This window comes from Mesocricetus auratus, unplaced genomic scaffold (assembly GCF_017639785.1).
Source record: "Mesocricetus auratus isolate SY011 unplaced genomic scaffold, BCM_Maur_2.0 Super-Scaffold_100010, whole genome shotgun sequence".
In the NCBI taxonomy this organism is placed as follows: Eukaryota; Metazoa; Chordata; class Mammalia; order Rodentia; family Cricetidae; genus Mesocricetus; species Mesocricetus auratus.
The window spans coordinates 36280970-36301021 of NW_024429194.1; the positions used below are offsets into that span (position 1 = coordinate 36280970).

Here is a 20052-nt window from a genome sequence, read left to right on the forward strand (position 1 = left end):
GGACCCCCAAATATGCTGTCTTGGCATCTGATAAAACTGTAAAAGTAAGGTCACCTTGTCCTCTTTCTTTTCTTGTGACATATAACCCAAAAGGAATTCTCTGACCTACTTTGCCTGGAAGTTGGCGATAAAACTTTTGTTCCAGTGGGAACTTATCCAGACAAAGATGAATCCTAGTAAACAGTCCATGTGAGGTGCCTCAGCTCAGCTTATCACAATGAGGTCATAGCCCACTTTTATCCAGTCATGCATATCTGCAACTCTATCTCTGTGGAATGAAGGCATAAAAACACAGTTTTCCTTGGCTCTCTGAGGTTTTGTTTCCTTCTTTTTCTGTACTGGTGGGACAATGTTAGCTGCTAAGCAAGGCAGGCACCATTAAGAGTAGTGGTGCACACCTTTAATCGTATGACTGAGGAGGCAGACGCGGTGGATCTCTGAGTTCAAGATCAGCCTGGTCTACAGAGTGAGTTCCAGAACAGCCAGAGTTACACAGAGATACACTATCTTGAAAAAACCAAAAGCAAAACCAAAACCAAATAAAAAACTCCCATGCGTCAATGTATCAGTGCATCAGGCCCAGTAGTGCATGTTATAATATCAGCACTTGGGAGACTGAGGCAGGAGAATTGTGAGCTTCAGGCCAGTTCTATAAACTGTGTGTTATAGGCTAGACTGGGATCCTAAGTAAGACCACCCCCCCAATGTAAACAAACCAACTAACAAAATAAGATTGCTAATGTACTTTAGTTGTTCATTCTTTTTGTTTCAGCTAAAATCTCTGGAGAAACTTAAAAGGAACAAGACAAAGCTACCAAGGCATTTTGACTCATTGAGAGCAGTGGTTCTCAACCTTCCTAATGCAGCGACCCTTTAATACAGTTCCTCATGTTGTGGTGACTATCAACACATTTCATTGCTACTTCAAAACTGTAATTTTGCTACTATTGTGAATTGTGGTGTAGATTCCTTCCTTTATTCCTCCCTTCCTTCCTTCCTTTATCACCCTCCCCACCTTAGAGTTAGAAGTTTGCTGTAGGGGTCAGGACCCACAGGTTAAGAACTGCTGTTTTAGAGAATCTGGTGGAGTAAACCTAACTCATTACAATACTGAACTGAGCATGCCCAAATGTGTTTATGCCCACCATCTTTCTCTTTCCAGTGTGTAATCTGTGACCTTAAACAGCATGGTTCAAGAGTGTACTGAACTTTACTTGAAAATTTCTATGTGGATTATGTGTAGGCTCTCCCACCATCTGAAATCCCCATGTTTTTTCCTCCAGGAAAAGAAATGTTTTGCAAATAACCCCAGTGTTCCCCTTTCCTTCTTCCTTCCTTCCTTCCTTCCTTCCTTCCTTCCTTTCTTTTTTTCTTTCCTCTTTCTGTCTGTCTGTCTGTCTGTCTCCTGGCTGTCCTTTTTGGCTTTTTGCTCTGCTAGATGCTAACCCACTATGTTCAGTCACAGCTGTTCTCAGAGCTGTTGAAATAGTACAGTAGAGATATAATTTACCAGAATGAGAAGGAACCCTACATGTCAGCTTGTCTATTTCCTTCATCTTCAAATGAACAAATGAAAATTGAAGACAGGATTCTAAATGAGCTTTCTCTAGAAAGTTCCAGTAATATAAAAAAATCTCATTCTCTGCAAATGTTGGTATTGATAACCTAATTCCATGTCTTCCCACAGTGATTCTACCAAACAGAATCATCAAGAGTGTTAGTCTGAAAAAATGCTATCTTGGTGCAAAGACTAGAAAAATAATGATCAATAGAGGGTGGGTTCCAGGAGACCTCAAATTAATATTCCTATAGGGCCTTTCACCAACGACCACCCCACATCTCAGAATGCTTGACTGAAATTACAAATATGGCAAAGATTACAGAAGTTGGTGATGGCTTTTGGAAGTATCACATTTTGGTCCTAATGTTTCATTTGAACAAATGGTTTGTGTTCTTTTTGGAGTATTTCTGTTGCCCCACAGATGAGCTTAATTCCTGCACCAAATTTGGAACAACAGGCTATTTTGTATAGGTCTCTAGGATTCTGTAAACATCCCGATGGAGACTTATCTATGAACTGCTTTAGATGGTAAGCAGGAAAAATAAAACTGTGTGGTGTCACCCCTAATTCTTCAGTGACTATAAACTTAACCCTAAGCAGGGGATCAACAACTGTGATAAAAACCCAGGGGAAACAGGAAGTCTTGAGGGGCTGGGAACCGATTCGCGATTAGCACATATTTGTCTTGCAGGAGTGTTTGGGGTAAGTGAAAAGACACTGGTCCCTTAGGGCTGCTGGAGGAGGTGAGAGACAGCAGCACAGTACTGATAGGGTTTTTGTTTCTGTATCTTAGTGCTTTGGGCTCAGGAAAGGCCAAAAGGCAGGCAGGGTCTCAGGTCTCTAAGGTTATCTCCTCTGAGAACTTCGTGCTGGGTCTGAAACTCAGTTCATGGGACAAAGGGTCAGAGAAACACCCTTTCAGCAAGGATTCATTCATAGCCACAGAGTGCATCCGAGGGAGAAAGGAGATTGGAAATCATAGCCTGGGCTTGATTCATTCCTTTCTTGCTATGAAAACAGGGCCAAGTGATTTAACCTCATTTGGCATTAGCTTCCTTGGTGGTCGTTGGGAAGAGTAATGAACTTCAAGCATGTAGAGTGTACAGTGCAGGCATCCCAAGGACTCCAGGGGACAGTGCTGACCTTCATGTTCTTGGATGCAGAGAGAGGGGTCCAGACTAACCACCCTCATCCAAGAGATGAGGGCTTCCACATATTTAATCAGCACGCTGTGGGGCAGACCTTGCCCCATTCAAAGCTCTCCACTAGTCTATACAAATTTTAATTTCTTAGGGAAAAAATTCAATAAAAAGCAAGTCTCTTGTGGATCTTGTTGGCAGAGTAACTTCCATTGAAAATTAAGTGACCTTTTCCCCCGACATTGATGACAAATGATTAATTGACTATAGTACAAATGTTTCACATCAATGGCAAGATTATTATTTGAAAGATAATCAACTCAGTGATATTGTATATAATAATAATAATGATCAGCAAACAAAACAACTAAAAACAGCAAAGGCTTGGTTGCTCTCAGTCTAGTAAGTAAGTCCTACAAGATAAATTATTTAAATCCACCTAGTTTTGGAAGTTAGGTAAAGCCATAGATGTGGAAATGCCAAACAGCAGGTTTTAACTAAGGAACATGCTTTCTGAAAAGCATGTATTTAAACTCTGTAACAGGGCTGCCCTTAGCCCAGGGCAGTCCCAGAAACCTGTGGATTCAGAGAAGTGATTTTACTATTGCTGTGAAAGAAGGGCCCTTTTAGGCACAGATTCAGGTTGTTTTCTTAACTATGAGGCTGCCCAAGTCACTCGAGAGCAGGGAAGTGAGCATATCTGAGCCACCTCACAGTCCTCTTGCTTTTTTCAGAGAAGGAAGTCACATGCTTTGTGTAAAGCACATTCTTTGCATCTGGACCAACAAGAGCTCAAATCCTGGTGGTGCTGTGTGTGTGTGTGTGTGTGTGTGTGTGTGTGTGTGTGTGTGTGTGACTATATAGAGATCAGCTGTTATGCTGAGTATCTTCCTCAACATGTTACTTTTGCTCTCCATGTTACTTTTTGAGGGAGGGTCTATCATTGAACCTGGAACTCAGTAATTCAGATAGACTGGCAGGCTAGCAAGTTCCCGAGAACTTCCTCTATCCACCTTCTCAGTGCTGGGATTCAAAGTATATGCGGAAGCAAACAGTTTTCTTATGGGTGCTGAAGATCTAAACTCAGGTCCGCCTGTTTGTATGGAAGCCCCCACCCCCACCCCATCCCCAGTGTTGATGCTTTCTGAATCTCCTGGGAAATCTTCAGTAGTAAAGGGTGGTGATGTGGTAGAATATTATTTTAAGGTGTGTGACTTTTGTTTACGGTGCATTTGTTTGACTCTGTGAAACTGTGATTCTTTGCCTGTCTAAAACACCTGGTGGTCCTAATAAAGAGCCGTACGGCCAATATCCAGGCAGGAGCAAGGACAGGAATGGTTGGCAAGCAGAGAGGATAAATGGAAGGAGAAACAAGGAAGCAGGGTGGCAAGAGGACAAGAAGGGGAGGACATCAGGGGTCAGCCAGCCACCCAGCCACCCAGCCAGCCACGGAGTAAGCATGAAAGTAAGGTGTACAGAAATAGAGAAAGATAAAAGCCCAGAGGCAAAAGGCAGTCAAAATAATTTAAGTTAAGAAAAGCTGGCAGGAAGCAAGCCAAGCTAAGGCTGAGCATTCATAACTAAGAATAAGACTCTGTGTGTGATTTACTTGGGAACTGGGTGACAGGGCACCTCAAAAAGGTAAAAAAAAAAACAACAAAAAGAGTAAAGCACCAACAGTATGCTGACACCTACCTTTTGAGAGTTCTGTGAGGGAGAGATGGAACAATATGTGCATGGTGTTGTAAAAAGAGAAATCCTCACTCGTGGGAACACGGCCAGAAGTGGGGAAGGAGGGCTTACTGGTCCTGCTGATTGTGGCGACCCACGCTGGTAGGATTTGCTGAAGCCCGCTCTCTTCCTCCTTTCCTTTTCCTCTTTTTCTCTCTCTTCCCAGTCCCGTCTCTCTCTCTCTCTGCCTCTCTCTGTCTCCCTGCATCTCTGTGTCTCTCTCTGTCTCTTCTCACAAGGTCACTCTATGCTCCCTCCCCCTCCCCAGTAAAACTCCACGTGAGCCCTGTCTGCATGGTGTGTCTGTCTCTCCTGTGGTTCTATAATGCATATTATTGTCCAGTTTATTTTAAAAAATCAGTTGGAAAGCAGAGAAGCTCATGCACGGGATGTGTAATGTGAGGGAAGTCATATAGTGTAGTACACGCCACAAATCATTTATCTTTGAGTGGCACACAGTGCTTAAGCATGATTCAACCAAGACTTCTTGGCTACATTTAGTCAGAATACACCTTTTTGGTTGAGCATAGATGTTGGGACTTTGTTTTTGGTATAGAAGTTCAATCATGGGAATATAGAAGGTTAAGGGCAATCATGAGGACTCTTGAATGGTCCTGTGATCGTGATCTTTGTCAACATTCAAAGGTCTCAGATTAAGGCTTAATGCTTTTTTTCCTTGGTTTTTCGAGGCAGGGTTTCTCTGTATTGTTTTGGAGGCTGTCCTGGAACTCACTCTGTAGACCAGGCTGGCTTCGAACTCACAGACTGCCTCCTGAGTTCTGGGATTAAAGGTGTGCACCACCGATGCCCGGCTGGCTTAATGCTCTTTTACTGCAAAGGTAAACGTCATCTAAGGGTTCCAGAAGGTGCTTCAGGGAGGCCAAAGAACTAGTCAGCTATAATCGGTGTTGGCTTTTGGATTAAGGATCATCTATTATTCCTGGTAGAGTGTCTGAAGAGTTCTCTGGAGTGTGGGGGAAGGTTAAAATTTGGATTGTTTGGAAGATTTAGAGGAAGAAGCTCCCACTTAAAATTTGATCAAACTAGCTCTGACTTCTAGAACCTGAGTAGAGAATCCAGGTCCAGCTGGATTGATGGAAAGGATGCTGAGTAAGGAAACCAGGTCTGGCTGGACCCATGGAGAAGGATGCTGAGTGGAGAATCCAGGTCCAGCTGGAGCCACAGAGAAGGATGCTGAGTAAGATCAGGGTCTCGTACTCAAAAAGATTCCATTCTCTATCTAACTCCAGATGGTGTCACCCTGGAAACACCCAAGCCTGGGTGAACCTCTTTGTGTTATATATTTTTTAAATTTCTTGAAAATATTTAATAATCACTTGGACAGAGAAAAGACAACAGTTGACGTATTGGAAGTGGGAAGAGACCCCAGGCTTGTCTTCCCATGAGTTTGCACCTTCTGAATGAGACTTCCTGCAAATCTGGGGAGTTTTCTGCATTCTCAACTCCAGCATCTGGAGATGCTTTTGAACACCTGGGTTTACATTGCTGAGCTCCACTCCAGCCATGTTTAAGTTAACTCACTGGGAGGGGAGGGCTCACTTCTCCAAGGAATGCTAATATACACTGCAGCAGAAAGACACAGGGCTGTACAAGTTCCAAGCCCAGGACCCTTCAGAGGACTCAACACTGGAATACAAGGAAGAAAGAGATCCATTATAGTGCAGCAAACAGCTTCATGTCTGTATGCAGAGAGGCTTTGAGGACACATAAGTGTGTTCCTCCTTCTCTAAGAGCCTTCGGATAGTGGAGGAGGAAGTGTAGTCAGTGACCTAAGCAGTACAAGTCAACACAAAACACTGTCAACGAGAACTTCTAAGAACTGGGGAGAAGACCTGTTGCGGAGTAGGCAGATTCCAACTTTACATATTCTCTATCTTTCCTTTTGTCTTCTGCTCCTCCTGAAAAAGACAGGATGGAGACACAGTTGAGTATACACAGAGCATCATTGTCACAATAGAAGGGAATACGCCAGTGACTCCAAGCCAGCTGATGTGGGGACACCAGACCTTGAGCAGAAACCCACTTCCCCTTCGGCCTGGGAGCAGGCATCTGTGTAATGTTTACTGGAAACAATTCAGTGCTTTAAAGCTTCATAGGGCTCAGATAAGGGCTTGCTCACTGAAATACCATGACTGTCACACCCCCTACGGCTAGATGCCTCTTTCTGTCCCTGCCCCCTGTGGTGTCTCCCTGATTCTGGGGCCGGAGATTAAACCACCAGCCAGGAGGGTGAGAAGTGGAAAGAATGGTATGTAAATGGATGGCAAAAGTCCTTAAAAAGGGAAGCTCTTTTTTCTTGGAGAGACTTCTCCAGAGATTTCGCCAGAGACTTCTCCTGAGAGCTCTCCTAAGCGGACTGGGGTCTCCTCCTAAGCTGACTTGGGAAGCATAAAGTTTTCTTAAAACAACCGACCGGTCTCTGTGTCATCTATCCCACCTCGCTACATTCTCGGATGCAGGCCGCACAGCAGGTGCGACAAGCTGACTTCTTTTGGACTATGGGAATCAGGGACACCATTTATCTGCCAGGAGGTTTTGTCTCTTCTGGAGCCAGCAGGAAGGCAGCACTATCTTTATTGTTTCCCACATCCAGCCCTAGGAAGTTTACAGATGTTGACTCTGGATCGATAATGGAAATGGACAGGCCAAGATTGTAGCTTCCCTTGTTTACCTGACACTTAGTAAGTGAATGACTTTGCCGTTGACAGATACCACTGTGGGATCCAGAGAGAGATATACCCGATAAGGGCAGGTAACACAGCAATATGAAAGAGAGAAAGGAAATAAAGGAAATAAAAAGCTCCCTAGACTTGGTATCTTAAAAATAGCACATTATTTTAATACTAAATGGGCACTAAGAGGATCCGGACGGATGCATAAGATATGTAAATCTATGTAAATTCATGTACCAATTACACTGAAAAGGGTTGGGTGGCAGTCCTAAAGACCAGCCATGCTCTAAGAAGCTGTCACCTGCCAGCCTGCTTCTCCCTGGAGTTAGATTCACACCAGATGGCAGGAATTAGAAACGAAGAGACTCGGCTTCCTTGAACCTTCACCTTCCTGTCTAATTTACGCATGTGTGAGCTTTGAAGGGCTGAGACTACTCATTCAGGGATTGCGGGACACTGGTTCTGGGAAGAGTGACTCCTGACCATGTAAACTTCGCTAGGATCCTGTAAGAAATGCTAAGGTAGTGTATGTGAGGTGCTTTGTCCTTATAATAAGACAGGTTTTATTTATTGCAGGAAAACCAAATGGAAACGAGGGATTCCATTTCTTCTAAATGGACACACTGCAAACGTGCAGCTGAGCACATAGACACAGACACATGCACATCTCATTACCTCCAACGGAGCTGATACAATGTCTCCAGTGAGCTCCAGTTCTGCCCCATTCAGGCTAGTTACTGATCACGTACATAGTGTTTACTGCAGCTCCTTTCTCCACAAGAGTGTTCCCTAGGTTACTGAGTCAGCATCATTATCCAAATAGACATCTGCTCGATTTCCTTGTTCATAATGATAATGACTAGCTGGGGTCACAAAGGGTAGGCTTTACGCATAGCATCCAAATGGAAAACTTGAGAAAAGTGCAAGCTTTAGAAAAAGTGCAATTGTGTTTTGCTATTCACCTAAAGACAAACAACAAAACTAGCAAACAAATAAGGGGGTCGGTCTTATATTAGTCATTCTGTCTCATTAGAATGTTCTAGGGCTCCAGTTCTAGGATTTAGAGCTCATGGATTGCGAAGCATTGCTAGATAAGAAGAGGAGTGAGATGGACTTCAGAGAGCTCTTCAAAGCCTGCGTGGAGTCTGGGAGTTCAGGCTTAGTGGATAACCTCTGGGGAGATGTGGTCCACTAGTGGGCAGTTTGTTCTCTCGGAAGTCTGCAGAGCAGAGCTTCCTAGGCCAATGCTGGGTCTTCAGTTCTACATACTGGAAGAGTGGGGTGCACCAATGGAGTCCAGAAGTTCTGGCTGCAACTCACCTTGGATTTGGCACAAACCAAGAGCGGACCCTCCCGAAGTCAGTATCGGAAATTCCCCTGCAGGAGAGTCATGTGTTGAGGTCTGGGAACACGCTGAAATGTCCACGGAGGTCTAGAGTTGAATCATCTGAGGGGAGTGAAAGTGTCTCCAGCAATAGTCCCACACTTCCTCTTGTGGCCAGCAAGCTCCAAGCATATATTAGAGAGTATTGGAGCTGTTTTAAACTCCAGGGCAGCAACTGAGGCTCACAGTCTGGGTACTGACCCTGCCCACCTCTTCTCTGAGAGGTATATAATTCACTTTTGTGAACATCATTTTCAGATACCTGTGAGAGCCTACCTGCTCTGTTACATGAGATAAAAAAAAAATCCCAGCAGCAAACCCAGCTTGGCGAGATTGCACAGCAAAACTCCGAGTGGGTTTCGGGACTGTGTGGCTGGCATCCTTAGTTCCCTTATTCTGACATAAAGCTGGCATGGGTCCTTGCATCAGAGGAGGCAGGAGTTCATTGGCTTTTCCTCCACTCTCCTTTTGGAGGAGCACTTGACTTTCCTTCATTCTTTCTGAATCCCTGCTGCCTCGTCTGGGCTTTGTTTTCTAAGGGTCTAATTTCTTGGACGAGACAAATGTCTTCATTCTGTACATCGTGGTTGGTTGGCACTGGAATGGAAACGAGAGTGTAAATCACCTATTCCAATTACGGGGCTGAAGACCAGGAAGTGCTTTGTAGTCATTAAGTGCTCTACCAATTTTTAAGGATAATGCATTTTTCATGTCAGTTTTATACCCCAAATTTATGTCAGTTAGCTACAAATATGCTTCGCTTTGAAATTCTCTGAGGCTTACCCGGACTTGATGAGAACTCAGAAGCTGTAATGAAAGTCCAAAATGCCTTCATATAGCTTCCTTAATGCTGTATTTCTGGCTCCCTCCAGATGCAGGTCTGTTGATGGCATTCTGCACCTACCATGTCTATCAGTGGAGGTAGTACACCAGTTAGGAACTATTTTGCTATAAGCAATTAAAAAAAACCCTCGAAATTGTCTTAAATAAATTAGAGTTGGTTTTTCTCACATCATCAAAAGTCTGGAGGTTTTAATAGTTTTCTGGTTGGCTCATTAGCTCAGTATTACTAGGGCTGATGTCTCTAGGATTCCCTTAGTGCTTCCCTCCTTATTGCAAGATGGCTTCTGCAGGATGATGTAAATAAACATCAGAACCTCTCTTTGAAAGAAGGTGACTGTGGGTTTTTGTTTTTAATATTTATCTATTCATTTTGTGTGTCTGTGTAGGCATGAATAGGCCACAGTGAGCACTTGGAGGACACGGCATATGCCGCGGTGAGCACGAGGCAGTCAGAACACAACATTCCCGAGTTGATTTTCTCCTAATGCTGCGTGAGTTCTAGAGAATAAACTCAAGTTGTCAAGCTCAATGGCAAGCACTCTTATCTGATGGGGAGCGGGGGCAGTGTGTTGTTTTTAAGAGAGATTTTTGCATCCCTGACTTCCTTCCTTTGAGAAGTGGCATTTAAGCCCCCAACCCTTCAACTCTGAGTGGGTGTACATGACTTCTTCAGCAAATAGAACATGACAGAAGTAAACACCATGCGACTCCCAAAGGCAAGAGCATGAAATAAACAAGAATCTTCTGGAATGTTCTTATGAGGCACATACTTTCTGGGTGCTCCCACTGGAAGTCTTCTCTTGGGAGTTTCCTTTCAAATCCCACACCACCACCCACTAGAAGGACGGAGAAGCTTCTAAAAGAGTCTTTAAAGATGGAAGACATCTGTGGAGTTCAGGAGCATGAGTCAGCACTGTGGATAATGGCTGTGTATTAAGAGCTCAGCAGAGTTCTGCTGACCACATGGAGCACAGCAAGATGGTCTTAGCTTTGTGTTTACTCTCAGACTGTACATGTTTTTTCAATCAGCCGGAGAGGCTCAGCTCTGCTCCCCGAGGCAGCGCTCTGCTTTCCAGAGGACAGCTGGGCCTTCTCAGAGAGCGTACAGACAAGTCACACAACCTTTTCCTTTGCCCTTCATAGTGTAAGAATGGGTTGGCAGTCTCTCCCTTTCTCGCTGCTGAGTGTGTCTTAAAACTTCCTGTCATCTAGACGTCTAGCATGCCTTTTGTGAGTGTGAGTGTGAGTGTGTGAGTGTGAGTGTGTGTGTGAGTGTGTGTGTATTGGCAATGGCATTCTTTCCCTTCCCTTTTGAAACATATTGTTCTCCCTTGAAAACATCATTATGCCTCCTTCTGACAGCTACCAGTCATTTAATTCCTCCCTTCGTTTTAGTTCCATTTTCTGTTTGTAAAAAGCACAGGAGAGAGCTTGCTGCGGCAGCCACTACGTGCCATATTTTAGAGTGCTCTTATTTCCTAGTGCCTACAATGCCTTGAATATGAGAAAGACTCAAGAACTCTGCTCTGTGCGAGTGAATGAACAGCTGCATGGTGAAAGGTTCACACGGACGATACAAACCCACGATTAAAGTATGGTACTGCAGTGAAATAAACCACTGTGCTTAACAGGTCACAAGTCTGAGTGACGGGTGTCTCTCTTCTGTCCCAATCTTCTGTGAATGTGCCCATGTACTCGTTTATTTCACAATATTTGCTGAGTGAGTGCTTTGCTCCAGCTCTGAGCATTTCTAGGGAGACTTTGTGATGCCATGGTGGAGGTGGTCAGGCAGGATGTGGAGAGCCAGACAGAGCATGAGAAAGTGTGGTTTCACCCTCACTTTTCCTATCTCAGTTTAATGCCAGGGAATCCCAGAGGGGAACTAGCTTCTGGTTACATTAAAAAAATACTTCTTTTATATTTGAGATAATATAATGACATCATTTTCTCCTTCCAGACTCTCCCATATATCCTCCCCCCTTATTCTCTTTCAAATTCATGGTCTCTTTTTTCCTTGTTGTTACATGTATTTACGTATTCCTACATATAACCTGCTCAGTCTGTATGTTACTTGTATGTATGTTTTCAGGGTTGACCCATGTGGTATTAGATAAGCAACTGGTATGCTCTACCCTGGAGGAGACTATTTCTCCCACTTGCAGCATGTTTTAGTTGCCTTTGTGTAGGATGGTTACGTTTTTTGAAGATCAGTTTTTCTTACCTTCAACACCTGAAACCCTGCTTTGGGAATGAAGGACCTTCTCTTCCAAGTTCTTTCTGTGTCCTCAGAGGGTAGTTGCCAGACAGGGTGATCAGTGATTTGACTCTAGGCTCTGGGGTTTCCAAGCTTTCTACTGAAGCATCCTGAGAAGCCGCCTGTCTTCAGAGATACGGAACATACAGGAAGGACTAGCAGGAGACACAAGGTATCAAAGCTTGAAGCCTGATTCTAAAGAGCTGTTCAAGAATGGGTGTGCTGTGAATTTGGTGCTGTAGTCCTTGGGGACAGCCTGCTATGGGAGGCACAGTTTGAACAACTAGGGCACATACTGAACCTCAAAAACCCTCCCAAACCACATCTGGTCTACATGCACTGGAACTCTTTCCCATGGTCAACTGGGTTAGCAGCTAAGTCTCAATAGTTACTCTCCCTCAAGCTATGTCAGGGGCTTCCAAGATGCTTAGAACTTATAAATATAAAAAAGAATCTAGTTACTCTTGGTGGGGGTGTTCCATGTAGAGTTCTGGGAGCCAAATAGAACAATGCAAGAGTCTCGCCCTTGTCAGACAGTGTGAAGGGATACCCCATGACAACGAAAGGATATTCTAAAAATATATCCAAAGCTTGTACTAGAATTTTCTTCCACCATGTCCTAGCAAAGTAACTTTAATTGTGAGTAATCTCCAAACCTTATTTATCTTATGTGTAAAGCAAGAACCTAGTATCCATGACACTTAGTGGTTGGAAAGATTCAGTGCCTGGTGTAGAGTAAAGTTCGATATATTTGTTGTTACCATTTTAATTTATGGTTTTAATAAAGATAAATAAGAAGGACTCAAAGTATGTTTGGAGACTCTCTAGACTTCTGTGTCTGGAGAAAATATTGATCCCTAGCGACTGGCCCATTCTCAGCCTTTATTTATTCTCCACTAGGTCCAACTTTAGGGCTGGTTTGGATTTGCTGAATGCTGAGAAAGAGAGATTTTCTATTTTACTTTCTCCTCTTTTCTCTAAGAACGAGATATTCCTATCCAATGAGATCATGACTTCTAGAATATTTTAAATGGAAATAAAAAGTCTCTGTCTTCCCTACAATTTTTCATGCTCTACATTGTTCCAGTTTCCTACAGTTATTACCGTCCCTTACTGACCATTCTGCCTTTCTGATTTGCATCCAGCTCTCAGTGTGGTCAAATGAGATTATAGTGTGGTTTTTGGGGAAGGGCTTTAGGCATTCATGGCACGGGACTAGGACTTTGCTTCTGGTTACAGACTTTAGAAGTCACCATAACAATAAGTTAGTTTTCTTTTATGTTCAACTAAACTTTTTTTAAAAGTTTCTGACATTGTTGTTCTGTTTTGTGTTTTTTTTCAATCTTCTTTGTTGTCCTAGATTCAGTAAATCACGTTGATGCCTTACTGTGGGCCAAAGTCTATACTTCCATGTATGGTGATTCCCTCCTAACTAGTGCCACGCTGCTTCTCTGGGTTGCATGTAGTTGTGTTTCTTGGGGGAAATGCCTTAGCTCTCTAGTTGATCAATAGCAAAGCAAATGACAAAAATGTCATATGAAAGGTCCCTGACAGATTGAGAAGAAATTACTATGAATTTTGATTTTGCATTTTTATTTTTGCTCAAAATGTTTTCTTACTCAGATTCCGAAGCCACTTATTGACCTAACATGATTCTAACAACGTCTTCCTCCTCATGTTCCTGCTCCGGCTTCTGCTCCTCTCGACAGAGTCTTGCATCTTGTAATGCAGACCCATCTGGACTCGATCCCATGATCTCCTTTGCTCTGCCTCTCAAGTGCTGGAATTTCAGGCTTGTGTTCCTATGCCAGGTTCATGTTTCAGGTTTTGAAAACAGTATATATTGCCCTTAATGATATCCAGTACCTGAAAAATCAAACGGGTTTTCAGTACTACTTAATTAGGTGGCAGTGTGTCTGCAATACAGTGCAACGGGCACCTCCTGCAACAGTGATGATATGGATCTTTGGAATGCTGGACACCTTCTACTTCATTTTCAGCCTTAGTTGATCACATACAAGGAACTGGATTTGGGAGAAGCTGCAGTGACTTCAACTTAGTAGATGCATTGCTTTTCTGAAAATGGTTAGATTGTCTTGTTTCTGAGGGAAGCATGAACCCAATGCCAGAAAAGAAAGACTTAGACAGAAGCAGGTTTTCTACTGCACACAAAGCCACTCTGAGAGCCACCAACTACTTCATTTGGATAAGATGAAAATATTAAAAGCAAAGACAGACAGAAACTAGGAGTGTTTGGATACCGCGAAGCTGACTGGCTGGCTGGAAAATTGTGTTGATTTGTGACTTAGAAATCCTTTCAGGCTTGCTATAGTTTTAACCTGTAAGCAGGAAGCAAACAACAGCATTTTCTAATTGAAGAGGAAAAACAATTTTACACACACATACACACACATATATATACATACACACACACACACACGCACATATATGTGTGCATGTATTTGTGAAGGCCTAGAAACATGCTTGCATATAAAGAAGACTATTGTCACTAATAGTTTTTTTTTAAAGGAAAAAGATTTGGTGTTCCCAGAAAGCCTGGGTTTGAATAAGATCTTGAGGTACCTTGTACTATCCTTGGATACTTTCTGGGACCTTCTTTCACTTAATTGCATTCAGATCATTGTCTAAGGGCCTGTTCCTGGGATAAAACTATCTTAGACACTGGGATCCTTTCCACCCTATCTTTTTCCTACTTGTGGTGGTTTGAAAGCAAATGGCCCCCAAGGGGAGTGGTGCTATTAGGAGATACGGCCTTGTTGGAGGAAGTATGCCACTGTGGGGGTGGGCTTTGGGGGTCCCTATTTCTCAAGCTTTCCTCAGTGTGACAGTTTACTTACTGTTGCCTCTGAGTCAGCACATAAGGACTGTCAACTCCAGCCCCACACCCGCCTGCACACTGTCGTGTTCTCTGCCATGATGACAAGGCACCGAACCTCTGAAACTGTAAGAGAGTCATGCCAATTAAATGTTTCCTTTATAAGAGTTGTCATGGTCATGGGCGGTGTAGCGGCTTGTAATTCCAACACTCAGATGGTAGGAAGAGAGAAGCAAGCTGACTAGCTAGACTACCAGAGTCAGGGAGCCCCGGATTCAGTTGGGGGAAACTGCCTCAGTGAATTAGCTGGGCAGGAAGACTCTAGATGCCAACTCTGGCCTCCCCATGCACACACACACACACATACACACACACACACATACACACACACTCATACATACCCACAAACATGCACACACACATATGCACACTTTTCTTAAAAAGTGAATGCCAGCATCCAGTGGTAATGAATCGGTGCAGGTGATGAACCCCATTCTGACAGGTGGGGCTCATCCTTATTGTTTCAGAATCAGCCTCTCTCTTTCATCCCCCCCAACACAGTCCCGCCCCATCACTCCTATACTGCCACAATCCCATTCTCATTTCCAGAGAGAGAACAATGTGAAACAGAGCTGACAACGATCCAGACTCTAGCTGATTTTTGAGCAGACACCCAAGGGAGTCTTGCTGCGCTCATGGGAGGAAAGGAAAATGACTATTCCAGCTCCATGTGTAGTCTCTGGATTCCCAGCCAAGGTCTCTGGCCCTTTGTAGTCATGTTATAACTTTGTTGATCACAAGGGGGAAAAAGGTCTTTTGTTTGGGGAGTGTTTAAAGGCATACATTCATGAAGAGATTTAAAAATGTTGGCAGGGTTGTGGATGTTGAAATTTGCTCCTTAGCAGGACTCCCAACTAGTTTATGTGTAGCCAATCAAAATGAATGGTTTTTAGTTCTACAGGGAGAAAAAGGGTGAACGCTGTAAAACAAAGTGAGTTGACCAGAGTCTTCCAATGCTTGTCGACTACTCCGAGGGAAATGGATACCCCCTGTGGTGCAATCACTACTCATTTATGCATGATTCCCAACAGTAAACACAGGGATAGAGCATGATCGAAACCCAGACACTTCACTGATGTTGAGTCTCAGTTCACTCACATATTTATGCGAAGGCACACTATTATGGCTTTTCTGTAAAGTCTGGTTCATCTAGGAAATATTCATATTACTGCAGAAAGCTCCTTCTGTGTTAGGAGGAAAAGTCCAGGTTGGTCACAGCTTAATTGCCACCAGCTACTCTGTGTGGCCAGGCTGTTGAGACCTGATTTAGAAGCCAAGAACTTGGAAAAAGATCGGGTTTGAGCCTGAGGCCAATGAGAGTTTTCACACATGTATGTTTCTATTCTGAAATGAGAGGTAAGAAAAGCCAGAGAACAGATCAGTCCAAAGACATGTTACTCTAGCCAAAGACCTGCCATTCTGTGCTGCTTATATAAATTATAGAATTTACTACCTCAGATGAACTTCTTAGGTCATCCTTTCCATTTCGAAGATGAGCAATTGGAGCTTAAGATGTTCGGGAATTTACTCAAAGTTGTTCAGTTAGGGATATAACCCTGTCCACTCTCCGTATCTTTTCCAAAGTGGTTCTCAACCTTGCCTGAGGCTATGGAACCCCTTCTCCAACAGACAAGTTCTGTGCCACTGAACGACTTCTCATGACTGTGGTTGAGGAATCAAGCATGTGCGCATGGGTCTGTGCATTCTGTGGTAACTGGACCCTCATGCGTGATGGTGTAGTGTAGGGATCTGCCGCCTCTATCCTGTTCATTTCAGGGTTCTTTTGACAGCCCATTGTCCACATCATTCTAGGGTAAGGAAAAGCAAGAGAGGAGTGGAAAGACCACTTAGGATTCTTCCTTTACTTTAACACTTTCTTCTCTACCTCCAACCAGTGGCCAAGGGCCTCTAATCCTGCCTTTGAACTGCGGGGCTCCATGTTCACACCAGGAGCTCCTCCCACAGGGCACAGCACTGTTGCTGAGTCTGTCTGCCTCTCACAACTCTGAGTTGAAGTTACTGAAGCAGTCTCCCAATGACATCTCAGACCTATTTTCCTTCCTCCAGTAACCCTGTCAGGAGCACCCTAGCTGAACGTGTCCTCCGACAACCCTGGCTTCACATTAATCTCTTCCTGGGAAATCCCCTATACCACAAACTAATACTGTCTTGATATAAAAATTCAAGTTATAAATTCCCTGAATTAGCTTTAGAGTCCTAATCAGTTGGCTTTCATTCTGTTAGGAGCATTATACTATGTCAGCTTAATTTTGTATTAATTTGTATTTGTAAATTTGATTTCACAATAGACCTCTTGGAATGAATGAAGCATGGGCTTTGTAATTAGACAAACTTGAGTGGACATTTTGCTTTGCCTAATTATTGGTTCGAAGGGCTTCAGTAAATATCCTAGTCTCTGAATGCCACAGTTTCCTTGTTTGTAAAATGATCACAGCAATGAGTATCTTTCAGAGACCTTAGGAGGGCTAGAAAGATGTACTTTCAGCTTTGCAAATTTTATGTTACCTTTCTCCAATGTGAATCAATCCCCAGGTGAGATTATTTCCTCTCCTGACTTGTAAATGCGGCATGTTCACTTCTGGCTCTAAATCTTGATGCATTCATGTCCTATTCCTTGAGAAATCCCTCTCTCCCATTGGCTCTATGCAAATTCTATTTTTATTAGAGCATACTGGCTTATATTTGTTTCTTTTTTTAAAAAAGAGGATAGGAGAGGGGGAGACGGGAGGAGAGGGAGAGAGGGAGGAGAGGGAGAGAGGGAGGAGAGAGAGAGGGAAAGAGAAAGAAAGAGAGAAGCCAGGCTTATATGTCTGTTCTGCCTGAAATTATTTAGTTGGTTATTTATATACCTGTGGATTCTGCTTAAACGTAATCTCTGGAAATCTTTCCCCAACATTCTGCTCTGTTCTCTAGACCTCCTGAGTGAACAGAATAGACAACAAGCCATTCATTACTCACTTAGCCTAATTCTTCATATATAAACCATTAAATCAGCTGGGCTGTGGTGGTGCACGCCTTTAATCCCAGCACTCGGGAGGCAGAGGCAGACGGATCTCTGTGATTTTGAGGCCGGGCTGGTCCAAGCCTCCAAAACAATACAGAGAAACCCTGTCTCGTAAAAACCAAAAAAAAAACCCACAAAAAAAATCACATTAAATCAAGAGGGTATGTCCCCCTCCCATGGAATGCTAGTCTCCAGGAAGCTGTCAAAGGTGTTTGCAGTTTTATGTTTCCACCAGAATCTAGCCTTTTGCCAAGCATCTTCTAGGTGCCCAATGAAAATTTGGAGAGTATTGGTAAAATTTGGTAACGAAATTTAGATCACACACAGGAAGAAGGTTCTTAAGGTCCCTGGCCAAAGAAAAGTGAAAATTAGTATTTAAGTCAAGATGTGGGATGCTATTTGGTTATGCCTGACATCCTTTTGTTGTATTTAGTTAGAGGCAAGAGATTCTGTTGTTAGCCCCTGTCTATTCCCATTTTTTCTTTTTAAATGATCTTGGAGTAAGTTTTAAAAATAGTTTCCAGGGTCTGGAGAGATGTCTCAGCAGTTAAGAGCACTGGCTGCTCTTACAGAAGACCTGCGATCAATTCCTAGCACCCACTTGGTGGTTCACAACCATCTGCAGCTCCCATTCCGTCAGATCTGATGCCCTTTTCTGACCTCCATGGGCACTACACATGCGTATGGTACACAGACATACGTGCACCCATTCACATGAAACACATTTAAAATAATGTCAAAGGCTTGTGAGGGGAGAAGCCCAGTCATGGAGCAAGCTTATGGACACATTTTACAAACCTATGCATGTGGTATCTATTTGAGTAGCTCACATAAAATTTTAAACTTGAATTTCTTTACATTTTTTTTCTTAAAATTGTTTGTGTATATACTCTGTGCGTATGTGCAGAGGTTAAGGTCAACTTATGAGAGTCAAATATTTTCTTTTCACCTTTATGTGGGATCCTGGGATTGAACTCAGTTCATCAGACCTGACAGCAAGCTCATTTACCTAGTGAGCCGTCCCCTAACCCATTGAATTTCTTTTAAAAAGAGCTTGACTATTACTTTGATATAAAAAACCATATGGTGCGGGGGAGGAGAATCCAGAAATAATTAGGCTAAGATTGATATAGTGCTGTCAAGTTATCATGTTATAGAGGTGTTTTCCCTAAGTGAGCTAGATAAAGCTTGATTTATGGGAATGACTTTTAAAATCAGATTCTGAATTCATGACAGACATTTGAATCATCAATTTTTGCTTGGTTCAAGTAGTTGAGATGCAGCTTAAATGCTGTGTATATATGCTTGGATGTGTATGGGGTCTTATAGGAAGGATCTTAGTTTCAAACTCAGAGAGCAAAAGAAAGTAGGGTCTGAAAGACACAGGGAAAGAGGGAAAAGGGGAGAGAGATGGGGAGAGAGTGATGAAAGGAGGGAGGGGAACACAGTAATTTCTACGTGCAGAACTTTAAAAGGAAATAGTACAACTGGGTCTGTTCAAAGGCGTGTCTGTGTCGTCTGGGACCCAGGACAAAGGAGATCTGTAGTTTTGTATCCACAGTCTTGCCTTGTTTAAAGAGGAAATGGAGCTCTTGGTGAAGCCAAGGCCACATCTTGGTAGAGTTGAGGTTCGCCCCTTGTTCAGCCTGTAGACCTTGGGATGACCTTGTATTAGTCATGCCTCTCTGGGCCAGAACCTCATCTCATACCCATGGCAGGGTGGTGCCCTCTCTGAGGTTCATGCTTGGATGAATTACCAACCGCAATGAAGCAGCCTCTTGAATCAGTCCTCTGGCTTGTGGATCCAAATAAGAAAAGCATCCTTCATTCACATGTTTTCCCATCAGTCTCACTTGCCTGGGTGTGGTGCTTTCATTTCCTCAGATGAGGACCAGGGGCTCAATTACTCTTGCTCAGTATTCTAAAATAGAACCTATCAAGAGGGTTAGCCTTGCAGACGATACACTCATAAGGAGTGTTTCTATTCATGCATTCAATACACAATGAGCGGTGAACTGATCTTTCAAGATGTCCTTCACTTTTCGTAATTGTTCATAATGGCACCTGTAACTTTGTGAGACTGTGAATACCTTGCTTTCTATACATGATTGCTGATGTTTGGCCACTTCAGACTTACAAAAAGCAATAATTTTATAAGGTTCAATCTGGATTCAGTGAAGGACAAAAACCTGCCCCTCCTCTTTTGCTAGTTCCCCCTTATTATGCTGCTGGTACAGATTGCTTGGCTCTCCAGCTGTAAATCAGGAGGGAGGAGGGTTTCTGAGGAGGCTGTTGGCTGGGTCATCACAGCTGGCTTGAACTCTAGAGTAAGGATGGTCAGCGTTGGACACAGTTAATTCATCCATAGATGGAAGAAGACAATGAGCAAAACATCCCAGTAAAGTGATGGATTTAGATGGTGTCAGAGACAGCTAAACAGTTCAGCAATTGCTTCTCCATTGAATGTGACTTTTGGCATTGAGGGTAGGCTTACTGCACCAGAGTCAGTCTCAGGTCAGGATCTGA

The 20052-nt window shown here is 43.3% G+C and overlaps 1 long non-coding RNA gene across 2 annotated transcripts in view; it reads right to left on the minus strand.

Annotated features, from left to right (window-relative positions):
- Window positions 1-5831: 5831 nt before the first annotated feature.
- Window positions 5832-20052, minus strand: part of LOC121142629 — a 28591-nt gene continuing 14370 nt past the window's right edge. The window contains exons 2-5 of one of the 2 annotated variants that reach the window (XR_005879656.1): window positions 13225-13471; window positions 11573-11760; window positions 8445-9105; window positions 5832-6350 (exon numbers count right to left, since the gene is read on the minus strand). This is a non-coding gene — a long non-coding RNA (uncharacterized LOC121142629). Of the gene's footprint in view, window positions 6351-7346; window positions 9106-11572; window positions 11761-13224; window positions 13472-20052 lie in introns of those variants that run through there. The other variant, XR_005879655.1, reaches the window with a different exon arrangement.